Raw genomic sequence first — 13101 nt, forward strand, 5'->3', positions numbered from 1 at the left:
AGGCAGTGAGTGATGGGGAACTGGCGTTTTTTTATTTCTTAGCGCACAGTCTAAAAGGGTATTGCAGCGCAGCTTCTCGGTAATCTGCGCTCTTGTCATGCGCTGTAGTTTTCAAGAATAATCTAGGCACGGTCGTCCATAGTCATTCCAAACTCCTCTGCGCCGTCTTCTTTCGTGGGCCCAATCTTGGTTGGTCGCCTGTACACGGCAGGTATACTAAGACTTCCATGGATACATATTTTGTAAACGTGTCTGTGCATGAGCCTAAAAGTGAAATATTTCTGTCGGATAGTGTTAGAAGGTGTTTTTGAGGCCCTCACACTGCTGAATTGTTAACTGCCTTAGCATCAAAACATAATGATGCTAAAGGTGTCTGGCCGCGGGTCCTGTGGCGCAATGGATAACGCGTCTGACTACGGATCAGAAGATTCCAGGTTCGAATCCTGGCAGGATCGCAGGTTTTGTACCACGAGAAATCAAAAAAAATATGTGACACCATTTTGTGTACAACTACGCGTGCGTCAACAGCGCACGAAACAAACACTTAAATGCCAGTTGCATCCACAACATAGCTTTCTCCTACCTTACCAGATCAAATTTGCAGTGCATGGGACGCCTTCCGTTGTACCAGTCAAAGCATTGATCATTGCTTACAAAATAGTCGTGATCCGAGGCCTGAGCAGATTCCGGCAAGGACTGGGTCATGTTGGCATTTGTGGTGACATGCGTCGATATAGGCGATGTCTGTTGTGTGAGCCAGTGTGAAATTTGAGAAATGCTTGGAACTTGGGTATTATTAAAGGTCTGATTTTAATTCGGTAAAGGTTGCATTGTATGTAATAACTGACTGGACAAACTGTAGAAACTGATTAAGCGCAGAAGCGATGAAGGCTGGTGCTTTTTTGTGCAAACAAGCAGTTTAAAAGCCACGCGGTACAGCCTACCCTTAGAGGCTTTCTCGCATGTCGTTGCAGTCTCCGTTGCGCGCTTTTCAGTCGTCCTTGGCTGACACTGGTCATAAGCATTCTCAGGTCCCGTCTGCAACTCTGCAATTTGTGATGACATATGTGTAGGTATGTATGTACTCTGGCTGATTTGCGATTGATTTACTATTAATGGGCAAATGTAAACGCTTACTATCAGGCAACCAGTTATGGACACAGGCGGACACCTACCAAAACATCTTATTTTGCGTTTACGCTGGCAAATGAATCGTGTGGTTTTCTGAGGTTTGAGTTTAGCGTGAGGCTGTTTTGAAACAGATGACGTGCATGACTATGAATCGGAAGACTGCAGGTCCAAGCCCTGCCGAGGTCCGGGTTTTTACAGTATAGGGAGGGGTGCGCTGGGCCTATTCTCTGTCAGTAGACCGACGGAAGAATCATATTTGTCCAGTCGTGACTTCTTGTGACTTAGGGATAGGTCGGTTGGTAAATGGCGCTCAGCGCGCCTGACCAAATTTCTATATTTTCGCACGTTAATATATCTAGAATCCGTTCCACCCAAACTTGAGCACCGGATTCCGGTTGTACTCGCAACAGATTACACGAATGGCGTGTACTTTTGTTATCATCGACCATGCCAAATCTGCCACTAGAGATAGTTGACCACTTCAAAAATGCGCAGCGAAAATAGAATGGGCGCATTTCCCAAGAAAATGAAAGATTCAGTCAACTGAAAGAGTCAGTCTATTGAAACAAGCAGTCAATTGAAAGAGTCAGTCAACTGAAAGAGCGCAATCATGAGAACTCAGCTGCAAACACCACTGACCACGGTAAGCAAATAGAACGGAAGCAGTACTTTCTCAGTGTTTAACTTATTTAAAAAGCAAGCCAAAACAAATGTTCCTCACGCTACATTCAACCGACTTTAGAGGACGTGAGGGAATACAACACGCAATTTCACTGAAAGCAAGTCGACCACTTTGGACAAACGCTGCTACACGAAGTCCGAAGTCAGTCCGATTCCATCCAGCGTAAATGCATTCTAATGACTCCGCGGCCGAGCCGGCCAAAGCACAGTGCGGTGCACAAAATGAGGCCAAGGACACGCTAGAGACTTCACCGATAAGATGCCGGGTAAATTTGCTAATCGCACAGCTCCTCCTAGCGTGTAACAGAAAGGGACAGTAAGTCGATGCTTAGACTGACTTATATGGAGTTCATCCACAGAGAAGCATCATCTGTTTGCAGATTCCCAATGAAATGCTGATGCCTTATCCCAGCACGTCCTCGGGTGAACAGCATTTAACTGCGATAAACGACGCCATCCAAGTCTGCACCGACACGATGTCAGCATTTGGGGACAGTCGCCAGCCGGGACCGGTCGTTCGCCCAGCCCCTGCTCTCCATCCAAGCCGTGACACTCGCGACTCTGCCCTCCCGCGGGTGGCTGGCCTCATCGGTCACCAGCCGGCGCCATTAGGCGATTGAGAAGCCGTGCTCCGACGCCGGCGCGAACACAGCCCGAGCATTACCACAGGACCAGCCCGGCAGCGGCGCCCGAGGAGACGGCACACGGGGCGGCGCCCGGGGAGGCGGCGCCCGGGGAGGCAGCTCTCGGGGAGACGGCGCACGGGGCGGCGCCCGGGGAGGCGGCGCCCGGGGAGGCAGCTCTCGGGGAGACGGCGCACGGGGCGGCGCCCGGGGAGGCGGCGCCCGGGGAGGCAGCTCTCGGGGAGACGGCGCACGGGGCGGCGCCCGGGGAGGTGGCACCCTGGGGGCCGCGCCCGGGGAGGCGAAGCTCGGCGAGGTGGCAACCCGGGGCCGCGCCCAGGGAGGCGACGCCCGGGGGGGGGGGGGGGGGTGGAGCCTGGGGAGGCGGCGCCTGGGGAGTCGGCGCCCGGGGAGGCGAAGCCCGGAGAGGCAGCGCTCGAGGAATCAGCTCTCGGGGAGATGGCGCCCGGGGAGTCGGCGCCTGGGGAGGCGGCGCCCGGGGAGGCGACGCGCCGACAGCCAGTGACAGCGAGCGGCCAGCCGTGGCGACTCGGCGCTGTTCAGTGTGCGGTTGCAACCAGCCGTGAGATGTGCGTTGACGTGTGAAGAGCAGCAGGACTGCGCGAAAGAGGCATTGTCATGCCTCCTGGCGAATTTTCTGCCTCCGCCACGTGCCAGGACGGAATCAGAGTCGATATTTTTTGTTGCAGATTCTGGGCAGGCCAGCATTTCGTATGCGTTGTATTGGATGAAAACACAAAACAAAGCGATCCGGTCACTATAGAAATGGAAATAAAGTCGACAAAAACGCCGTCATAACTGCAAAATTCACATCACTCAGATTTACAGCGTTCAGGCAGTGCTTGGCAATTCAGCATCAGATGCACTGTGACTGTATGCAAGCTACCAGAAACGCGCCGTTTCCGGGATGTGTGTGGCTCCTTTGTGTCCCGACATGCGCCAGCTCCACTCTACCTTTTTTCTCGGCTTTTGCCTTCGCTGGTCGGATGAGCAATACGGACCACCCAGATATCTTTAATGCAAGATGCGCTAGTCACGGGCGCCGCCAGAAGGCGCCGATGAACTCTCATAAAAGGTTAACCTAAATACGTGTGGTCGTGTAACCGTTGTTCAGTCACGACTTCGCTGGATTACAATCCAGGTATCGATATCGCATTGCATTGCATCGACAATGTGACACAAGGCACCGATTTTTCCACTGCAGGCTATACTGTTGACCGGTAGGAAGCTAGACTTTACCTCAAGGCCCGTAGGTAGACAGCAGACGGCCTGGCCATTTCGCTGGTTCCAGAAGTGAACAAACGATTACGTCACCCGATCGTCCCGGTGACGTTTTAGATACTTTGCCTAGACAGTCGCACCATATTTACCTCTGACTTTTTCCGTATTATTGGAAATATATGATACTGACCTGTTGATATATATATATATATATATATATATATATATATATATATATATATATATGTATAATTGCACACTTATTTTGATACAAAGCAACGTAAACTTGAAACTGCGACTTCTTATCGCACACGCAATTGACATGTTTTATGCGGTATAAGTCCCGAATCATGGCTCTAGTGATGGTATGGCATTATGTCAACATTTGTTCCTTGAGGTATTTTCGTCGGCCAGAGAGTTGTGATTTTGACGAAAAAATCATGACCTCCTACTTACCTATTTCAAATGACGCTGAAAAGGCCGTGCATGTGGTTTTCTAGCTAGTGAGGTGATCAAACAACTGCTCTAATCGTGTGCCCAGTCAATATATAATCTAAAGACCGGGATTTACGCCTGACCTCCCAGATTAATTCTATTCAAGTAAGCTAAATGAGGCAAGTTCTCGTTCGTAAAATTGTGTTCGGCGAAGCGGTGCAATCGGTGCTTCTCGGTGCATACTTGGCAGTGTTTGCACGATATCAGGTTGCCTTCGGAATTCGGAAGGTGTGAGGTGGTTAAATGATGAACTACATCAGTGCCCGCACATTTCGTTATGTTAGATATTGAGGTGTGTTGACTTGAAGTCAACACACTTCGTCATGTTGACTTCAAGTTAGTCTATGGGATAGAGTTATCATAGACTTAGAATGGTTGGCATCTACCGTCAGTGCTGGCAGACCTTTTTATGGTAAAGGTTACGACAGACCAGGTTTTGGTATTCGTCAAACAGTTTGTCTACAATTAGTCCAGTGTATCTGCGTTATAATAGTGCATAGCGATTAAAGTGTGGGCACCATGTTCATGATTACGTCAGGTTTTAGGGTGACTCTTCATGTTTGGGGATACACGGAATCACATGTTGGTATGCCTTGACCTAACCCCGCCTTATTGGAGGAGCCATCATGGAGCCCTTTCGAAATAGAGGAAATGAACTTGACTACGTCTAACACGACCAGAAATTCTAAGTAAAGCAAACAACACAAAATGACTTTCATGAAATTGTATCTGATGGTAAGACCTCTGCATCGTGGTTCAGCATTTGTCTGTTGCATGGGGTGTTGAATCGACACGGCTAGGAGTCAAGCAAAGGGGACGAAATCCTACGTGGCGAGCAGCGTAAACGAAATCGTCATCTGGCGTAAAGCAGGGTATGAGAGTCCTAATTGGTCCTGGTTTAGCATTTGACTCAATCATTAATTGCAACGCGCTCATGAAATAAGCTCGTGAAATTAAGACCAAGCAATGTATCGAAATGATAGCGGAAAATCAAGCATCTACTCAGTAATGAACATTTGCCGATGGTTTCACAAAGACTAAATTCCATTAGAGTGATGCGATTTGGTCTGCCTTCCCTATCCCTGCGAAAAGCGTGACTGGCCTGGCAAAGCTGCGGCACCAAGGCGACATAATTTCCGGTCGGTTGACATTAAGGCAAGCTTGGCCGGTAGCTCTGCTCGTCGTAATGCATTCGCTTAAATTATGTCCTGGAAAGTAGAGAGTGTAGTGCTGCACGAAAGACTTGGGAACCGCATAGTCCTTGCATCGAAATACAACCGCCGAATCCTGTCAAATCCGCCGAGAACAGGCCGTCAGCGGACCAAGCACAACCAGAAGGTCGACTGGTAAAAGAATAATCCAAACAACAAGCGCAGTGCGGTGTGCGTGGCAGCTGTATCAGCCTCCGCAGCCGGTGACAGCCAGCCAGCGACATGACCATCCCGTCATCTGAACAGCGAGCTGTCCTTCTGACGTGACCAACTCAACATCGCGGTTTCTGACTGAGTTCTGGTGTCTGCTTTGTGCAGGCCACGAACTGGGTGTCAAAAACGATGTCTGAAATGGATCGCACTTGGGAAAGCCATCCAGCTGGTGCGGGCCCCACTTTAAAGTGTCACGTCTCGGACGGTAGACGTATTGTGACGAGGCCAGTGCATAAGTTTACCGGACAGCATCCCACCTTTGGGGCTCAATGCCGCATTCTGATAGTCCTAGACGCGGTTCACTTACTTTACGATCTAACCCTTCATAGAAAAGCGGTGCCTGGAATAGGTTTCATTGACGACAGCCATTTTAACTGATAGGCTGGTCCCCTTAAACGCGACATCGAATTAACTCTTTTCCAAACGTGCTGCTGCCTGTCTTTTGGTCCGCATTTCTTTAGTCAGACGCACAGTACAGGCGGTTGTATCAATTGTCGTGACGTATGTGTGTGCAACGGGTTCAACTTCGTCACAGCTCATGACAAAAGTTCTCCCCGTCAGATACCGGTGTAAGCCAAAGCGCGTGCGAGAAGGGGCACGTCTTGACACTAAGCAGACAGATGGTTTTCGTATATGTAGGGTAAACAAGTTATGCAAAGGCCAAACCGTCCAAAGTATGTCTGTAAAGGTCGAACGGCAATGAATATAGCGTCCCTACACGAAGAGACTGCCAACTGACTCGAGCAATAAAGTTTTTTAACCCAGGGATTCTATGCGCGATTGAAGTATGAATCAATATTTTGTGGCTGGATGTGGTGCTTCGCCGAAGTCAACGGAGCTGCACCTTGGCGCGGCAAGGCGAGCAGGCACCACGACTAAGTGATATCCATCCAATGTCCTGATCTCGTCGGACAGCGATGCACGGGCAATTTGTCGGCGTGATCCATGGGTGTTAAGCACCCCGCGAATGTTAACTGAGTTCCATTTCATGGATCCAAACACAAGTCAATGTTGCGTCACGGACGGCGACACTGCTAGTGCTAACGTCGTCGCCTCTCCGCGCAGCCAAGCAAGCGGAAACCTCATGCGATACACACACACACACACACACACAACACACACACAACACACACCACACACACACACACCCACACACACACACACACACACACACACACACACACACACACACACACACACACACACACACACCACCACACCAACACACACAAACACACACACAACACACCACACACACACACACACACACACACACACACACACACACACACACACACACCAAACACACACACACACACACACACACACACACACACACCACACACACACACAAAACACACACACACACACCACACACACACACACACACACCACACACACACACACACACACACACACACCACACACACACACACACACCACACACACACACACACAACACACACAAACACACACCCACACACACACACCACACGCACACGCACACACACACACACACGCACACACACACACACACACCACACACACACACACACACAACACACACACACACACACACACACACACACACACACACACACACACAACAAACACACACATGTATATATATATATATATATATATATATATATATATATATATATATATATCTCTCTCTCTCTCTCTCTCTTCTCTCTCTCTCTCTCTCTCTCTCTCTCTCTCTCTCTCTATCTCTCTCTCTCTCTCTCTCTCTCTCTCTTCTCTCTCTCTCTCTCTCTCTCTCTCTCTCTCTCTCTCTCTCTCTCTCTATCTCTCTCTCTCTCTCTCTCTCTCTCTCTCTCTCTCTTCTCTCTCTCCTCTCTCTCTCTATCTCTCTCTCTCTCTCTCTCTCTCTCTCTCTCTCTCTCTCTCTCTCTCTCTCTCTCCTCTCTCTCTCTCTCTCTCTCTCTCTCTCTCTCTCTCTCTCTCTCTCTCTCTCTCTCTCTCTCTCTCTCTCTCTCTCTCTCTCTGTCTGTCTGTCTGTCTGTCTGTCTGTCTGTCTGTCTGTCTGTCTGTCTGTCTCTCTATCTGTCTGTTTGTCCACCTGTTTGTCCGTCTGTCAGTGCGCCTGTCTTTGCACATTCTTAGTTAGACGCACAGCGCAGGTGGTTGCACGAATTGACGTGGTACTGGCACAGACGACAGGTTCGACCTTCGCGATGGCCCACGTCATAACTTGACACACCCCAACACCAGTGTCTGTCACACCGCGCGCGACTCTTGTCACCGGCAATGTCTTGGCCTTTAGCTGGGAAAAAACGTGTCGCATATGTGAGAGGAGCAAGTTGTGCAAAAGCTACTGTGTCGTAAACAGGCCGCAAAGCTCGAGCTATCGACGGCTATGGCGTCTCTGTACGGAAGGATGGGGGCGCTATAGCAGGTATGGCGGGGATGGCACCTCGCAAATATGAACTGAAGTTCATTTCAGATTGGTGAGATACGAGTCAACATTACGTCGTTGATGGAGGTGGTACTGACGCTAACAGGGTAGCTCCTCAAGGCCACTATACTCAACATTTAGTGCCTTCGCACGCATAGAGCCTTAGGCTCCTTATGCCAGCCACTTGTCTAATCCGATGAATTTCATAGCGCACGTCTGTTCGTCTGCCTGAGTGCATTTCTTTAGGCTGTGCACGGCGCAGACGGATGTACAAACAGCCGAGAAATTTGGATAATAATTAGCATAAGATAATTCAAAAATGCACGACGGGGATGCAACGGAAATAGACGGTCTGACATCTGGACCTTTGAAACATCATTTGGTAGCCATGGTTTGGTTTCAGTAGCCACTTCTCCTCGGACGGGACTGTCAACCAACGCATGCCAGTTGGCAGGACAGGGTTTCGACATCACCAGAAAGCTGACCAAGCAGCCGCAGTCTAGAGAAGACAGCTGAGGCCGACATTAAAGACACCGTCCTTCCCCGGCCGCCGGCACACGCGCTGGAACAAGTCGCAGTTCAAAAGTGCCATGAATGGGCTCAAATACTAACACTAGACATAGTTTAGTTGTGTACAAGCGAATATCCCTCTAACGCTTCCTCGACCTGCGGCCTGGCCCATGAGAAGAAGAGCTCTGTATTCCGTGTAGTGTTCTAGTTGGGCAGTCTCGAACTGCCTTAAGCTATCCCTGGATCATTAAGTCTGAAAAAGAACGGTAGACGATAGAGCCCATAGGCACGCCAATGCGTGAAGCAGTGACTGTGCTCAAGGTCAAAGCGGGTCAAAATAGTCGGTCCAACGGTCACAATAGTGAGGGTGCAGACCATCGCACTTATTCACAACACTTAAAACAGACTGCAAAGCGATTACAACTGCAAAACGCCTGCGTCAGCTTCAAGCAAAAGTGACTGCCTACGGGAGAACTCCGACAAGATGCTCTGATAATGATCGAAACGGCTCGTGAGAAGCCGTACTACAAGCTATCACATGTCGCATTTTGCATGCATTTTCAACCACCCATCGCGTGATGAAATACATAGGCTGCAATGTCTGAAATGCCCCTCGGACATCCATGAATATTTGGCAGGTGTGAGCTCTTCAAGCTCATGCAGGAGGGCGCGCATTTTGGAAAAGAATATGACTTTTATGATGGCATAACACCTTCCAACACTCTGCATTTATGACTTCGATAATCATAAGAGCTTAAGTGCGGATCTGCCGTTTAATCGACAATACGTAAAAGTTCGGTTTATCAGAATTAACCGGCCGAATCGGATTGGGCAACGTTCCGTCCATTTGACACAGGTGTTTTTTTTTCTTTTGGCAGCTCACCTCAGTTCCACCGTACGTTGCGTATGTGTTGATGCCATACACCGATTCAAATGAGGCTGCGCAGTTAACAAAAGACACTATTCCTAATGTCATAATATTCAACGACAATGTCCAAGTTCTTGCTGTTATAACACATTTCTTATGTACGTGACAGCGTGGTTAGTCGTCTTCAAAAAGCTGTCCGCCAGAGACAGAAGACAAACGCTGCGCGCTAGCAGCTCCATTGTCCACCATTAGTCGTCCCGGGAGTCTACCTTGATACCGAATTCTGTGCCTGTTCTATTTCCGCATCGCTTTCCGCTGCCGACCTTTTAATAATGCAAACAAAGCGCTCCGGCGCAACAGAACCTGAAGCGAGCTAAGCATTGAATTATCCAAACAGCCGACATCAAGATAAAAGCAGAGGCAGGTTTAGCGCGGTGGTTCGAGGGCCTTGGTTCAGCGCAGGCTCAGGAACATAACTGTGAATCCTGCAATTTTCGCCTGGTCGCAGTTCGCTGTTGGTCAGGCCTAAGCCCATAGCGCAGCTGCGGGTAGAAGGCTGTGCGTTGATAACCGTTGCTGTAGAGCAGTTGTTATCTCTATGCTGGTGCATTGCCAGTTTTAGGACTCAGTCCAGGTCTCACGTCATCATGTTATGCCATTTTCGCCATTGGTGAACAGTTATCAAACCACTTCAACGAGTGTCGGCAATGGCTTTAGTTACCTCTCAGTGTTTTTGCCGAAGCTGATGTCCGTTTTGCCGGCTTAAGCTGCGAGCCTATCTCATTGGAACGGCCAATTTCTAAGTCCTTGTGTTTTGCTTGACCACATCCTTATTCAAGCAGAAAATTGCAAGGTGAAGTTCATGCACCCTTTGTGTATGCAGTAATATACTTCATCCGTAATCTCGGACAGACTCGCACTTTTGGGGAAAGGGACGTTCAGTTTTTGCAGACTCCTGAACAAAACCGGTTTTGCCGAATACCAACTTAGCAAGGCGCAAACAAGGTTAATTTCTGCGTTCATAACTAAAAACTTTTGCAGCTTCGTATCCATCCAAAGTCATCGGCTTATGAGGCTCGGTTGAAAGGCACGGCACAAGCAGAATCTTTCACTGTGCCTACTTGTAAATCCCACCGACGTGCCTTGAATTTTGTGTTGTTCGGACACTCGAACACTTCTGCGATTCATCGAAACTGCAACGTAGATGTAGCATTGCTTGGTGTTGGTGATGGAAGCAACGACGATCTGATGGATGCTGGTGTTGTGGTAATGGATGTATGGGACATGACGGTACAATCCCAGCCGAATTTTACGCTAAGTGAAACCGACCCCTCAAAGATAAAAAACGACGCTTCCCCGCTCCAGCCGACACACAGTGCTGCTGCCCTCTCCAGCCGACACACAATGCTGCTGCTTGTTTTGGCAAGCACAGCTCAATACCGGCATTGCCCCACGTCAACGGGCGTAATCGTCACCGCTGTCCGTTAGCCTCAGCCCCTTAAATTACAGGACATTTTGGTCTAATTTATTACTTTTTCTCATATGGAATACAGCAATGATGATGGATGCGGATGGGGTTCCACCCGCGTGACAACAAACGAGTGGTTAGGCACCAGTTTGTATCACAAACGAGAGGTTAGGCGCCAGTTTGTATCACAAACGAGAGGTTAGGCACCAGTTTGTATCACAAACGAGAGGTTAGGCACCAGTTTGTATCACAAATGCAACCCAATACACCGTCCATTGTCGCCACCAACTGAGGTGAGAGCCATACGGGTTGTCTCCGGCTCGTTGGTGACATAAACCAAGGTGACGGTCAGCATTTATGTTGGCGGCTGATGACACGATGTCGAGCAAGCGATTGATGAAAGCATCCCCTTAATGTAACATAACTTTGGTGACCTTAACGCAACGTAGACGACGATGCAACGACAAGGTGACCATGTTTTAGTTATTCATCGTCAGATTTCATAGAAACCGTGCTGAGTGTATCCTGGTCCATCCAGGACCTCCGTCATTGGTAAAAGATTCGGTGACACCGATTTTTTTACAAGACATTCCTTTTATGCAACAAGTTCAGCGCGTTGTTGGTGAATTGCCTCTACAATGTCTCTTCGCAAAAGTCGGTAGGGCTTAGTGCTCGCCGATGGCTGTGCTGTGGTTAGTTATAGACCGTGCGTTTTCCTCGTCCATGCTGCACATTAATCAAAGCCGTTGAGCGAGAGATGGCAGCGTAATCACATTTTGCCTAGATTCACCGCACTACGACGTTAAACCGTGACGTATGGACTTATAGATCCCAAGGCAATCAAGATGCGTGGCGGTGGAGCAGATACGTCCATCGCCCGTCCATGCCGTTACAGAATCATCATAGTGAGTCATACACATCGCATGTCGCTGCAAACCACAGAGAGCTCTATAACTAAGCACACTGCCGAAAAAACGGCTAGAAAGTGGCGGTGTTGACCAAAACGTCACTGACCATCAACGAGGAAAGCTGCCTGAGAAGCGCCGCACGAGTGCCGCCCCACGTGCTCACCGTCAGGGCTGGGCCGAGCCCTGGACCCCCAGCACCTCCTCCGCCGCCGGGCACGCGTCGCGGCCGCGTGCGTCGCCGGCCGGCCGTGCTCGGCGCTGGCCCGACCGCTGCCTACTGCCGGCGGCGCGTGGCCGGGCCGCACGCCCTCCGGCTATCGATTCCGTGTACCCGACGCTGACGGGCTGCGGCAGGCGGCGGGTAAAACCGCCTCCTGGCCGCCTCCTGATGGGGTGCCGGTCTTTATGGAGAGCGTGTGTACCCGAGCACTAACACATTTCTGAGAGACACGAGCGGCTGGGCGGCGCTGGACACGCTTTTGAACCGGCACTAGACGAAGCTTGTGATGCCTTGTTTATGTTTGTTTGGAAACCACGTACCATCTATGCTGATGAAAAGCCACACCACAGATACAGAAAAGATACGCCGCTCAAAAGATGTAAAAACGAATGCTCTGTTCCCACCGAAAAGGGAAAATGGATGTTCTGTAGCTTTGAAAATCATTGTGGCTTCAAACGAGCACATGACTTTCAAAATATCACATTTGTATTGGTTTATACTTGAAATGAATCATCAGTGGAAAGCAAGAGAACTTTTTAAGACATAAGCTTCTTTTTTAGCTGGCACAGCTTGTGAAGTTGGCATACATCATCACGGCTGCGCGAAAACCATATGCGGGCCGCGGTCATGCTGAACGATTATCGCAAGTGGCTTGATCAGCGGCACCACAGACGCGCGGCACACACGTCTGTCGCAGCACCGCCGTCCCCGTGACGCACTCACAGCCGTACTATGGTAACACGATCACCATTAAGCGCTGTTCGCCACTCTTAAACCCACGCACCTCATCTGGCTTCGGCAGCATCGGTTCCCATTCCCAGGGCAGCCATGCCTTTTCCACCATGCCAGCGCGGCCTGACCCGGGATGTTTCATCGCGCCGCCGTCAGCGGTGCCAGGTGTTTCGAGGGACAGGACGATGCTGCTCCGTGACAATTCGCATCATTTTATAATTGCAAATCTCACGAGAAAATGATACTCAGACGCCACACAGGCTCTCGTCGCTGGAGCTGCCAACACGTAAAGTCCGGGCAACTGTGTCCCGTTCTCGTCCAGGGTAACTGTGTCCCATTATCATGTTTAAATGCCTACGAACACTTTCGAATGGCAGATG

At 49.8% G+C, this 13101-nt stretch overlaps 1 non-coding gene across 1 annotated transcript; it reads left to right on the forward strand.

Moving 5' to 3' along the window:
* Positions 1–382: 382 nt before the first annotated feature.
* TRNAR-ACG (transfer RNA arginine (anticodon ACG)) lies at positions 383–455 on the forward strand. Its single transcript has one exon. It is a non-coding gene; the product is annotated as a tRNA-Arg (tRNA).
* Positions 456–13101: the final 12646 nt, after the last annotated feature.

Source organism: Pollicipes pollicipes, unplaced genomic scaffold, assembly GCF_011947565.3.
Source record: "Pollicipes pollicipes isolate AB1234 unplaced genomic scaffold, Ppol_2.1 Scaffold_3447;HRSCAF=4054_pilon_pilon_pilon, whole genome shotgun sequence".
NCBI lineage: Eukaryota > Metazoa > Arthropoda > Thecostraca > Pollicipedomorpha > Pollicipedidae > Pollicipes > Pollicipes pollicipes.